We start from the raw sequence: 2,147 nt of genomic DNA, 5'->3' as shown, positions 1-2,147 counted from the left end.
TCATATGTAAATCAACAGAAAATAATCATTTACTAGAGGTGATTTTGTTGTGAACCGCTGTAAAAAAGATGAAATCAGTAGCGATTTTTGAGAAATTGACGACAAATCACCATTTTTTTTGGCATCAACCGTTGATTTTATTTCCTCTCTCCCTATTGCATTGTACGTCTCCCTCTGTTTCATTTCATCTCCCTTTCGCATTCTCTCTCTGTCTATATAGCACTCTCTCACCCTAACTCCCAATCTCTCCTTCTCACACCCTCTTCGTCTTTGTTACAGTTTTCATCCCTACAAAAGACATAGAAGCTCAACTCGTTGCTGTTTTTTTACCAGGGCTCTGTATATTTGAGGTTTGTGAAGATTTTGTTTTTTAAATCTCATTTACTTTGATAAATTTTATTTACTTCGTCTTGAATGTTCTTTTTTTCATGAATGTTGGAGTATTTGTTTTTTTTCTTTATAGAATTATGGATTTTTTTCTTTATACAACTATGTCCACAAGCATGTTATACTATTTATGATTTCAATCATCCAAAATATTTTAACAAATGATTAGATAAAAATAAATATTAAATTTATCAAACCCTGTGCAAATATAGTGACCGATTTGCATGTTTTAATTTTTTTTTTTTTAAATGTATGTTTAGTTTATTTAGAAGATAATAAAACCCATGTGTAGTTAAGTGGGGTACCCCATGTGCTATAGTTTTAGTTGTGGCTGTTCATAGTTGGATATTCTTAGAATTAGAATTAGAGGTTGTGGCTGAAAACAGCCGGTATTATTTATTATATTAGTAATACTATTCTCGGCAGTTTCTAAAGTGCCCCTAATACTTAATTTACCGATAGTTTTTACGAAACACCTTTAGTATTATATATTACCAGCAGTTAGGACAAGCGCTTCTAATACAAGATTTACCGGCGGTTTACAAGAAATGTCGTTAATATGATATATTATCGACAATTTTAAAGCGCTTCTAATACAACATTTAACGGTGGTTTCTAAAAAATGCCGTTAATATATTATATTACCGGCAAGTCTTAAAGCGCATCTAATATATTATTTTAGTGGCTGTTTCCAATAAGCACTGTTTATATTATATATATTGTCGGCCATTTATAACTGCCGGTAATAGAAAAATACGCGTGGACGAAAGTTGTATCAGTACTTCATAATCACCGGTAATTGGTCATAAAACTGTTGGAAAAAAGATATTATTGTTGGTGGTTCTATAACCGCTGTTGAAAACGTCGCTATAATTTTCCTCGACGCCATAATTGCCAGCTAAACACCAATCGCCGTTGATATATAATACCGATGATTCTTTAGCATATTGAGGCGATTTGAAAACGTCGGGGAAGACCGTTTATTTTGTAGTGCTTTCTATACATCACGAATATCTTCTTTGGGGTTAAATGGGTAAAATAGGAAAACAATAAAGTTAGAAGAGTAATATTCAGAAAGGGGAGAGAAAAAAAATATATAAACTAAGATTGTGTGGACCCCATCATTTTGTCTCAATATTTATATCTTACAAAATTGTAATTGAGTGGAGTCTAGTATTGTATTTAATTATATACTAGAGTTGTAAGGATTAAGGAGGTAAAAAAAATATATATAAATGAAATTGGGGGTATTATTAATTTTTTTTTACCCAACTGGGAGTAGAGAAGGCGAAGACGAAACCGGTTAGGAAGCGTCAACGCAACAAAAAGATAAGCCAAAAATGTGAAGTAGTCCAATTACTATTTGGTAGATGAGAAGGTTAAAGGGTAAAAGATGGAAACTATAAAGTGGGTCTAAGAGGAAATATAGTAAAGTTAGAGCGGGTGAAGAGAAAAGACAATAAAGTAGGCATCGCAAAAACTCTTGTTGGATTGGATGTTTATCCTTGCTGGATGGAAGTTTGTCCCCCACAAAAGTGGGCTCTACAATTGTGTTTTATTATATACTAGAGTTCACCATGCTTACGGTACGGGCATCCTCTCTTGAATTAAAGGGGTACAAGTGAAAAAAAATAAAGTTAGAGGGGTATTTATTATAAAAAAAAATTATATATTAAAGAGGTAAAAGATGAAGAATAATAAAATGAATTAAAGGGGTAAAAGAGGAAATATAGTAAAATTAAGGGAGGTGAAAAATAAAG

The sequence above is a fragment of the Akebia trifoliata genome, chromosome 11 (genome assembly GCF_017979445.1).
Source record: "Akebia trifoliata isolate Shusen 1 chromosome 11, ASM1797944v1, whole genome shotgun sequence".
NCBI classification, from domain to species: domain Eukaryota; kingdom Viridiplantae; phylum Streptophyta; class Magnoliopsida; order Ranunculales; family Lardizabalaceae; genus Akebia; species Akebia trifoliata.
Note: the sequence above shows the minus strand (reverse complement) of the source record.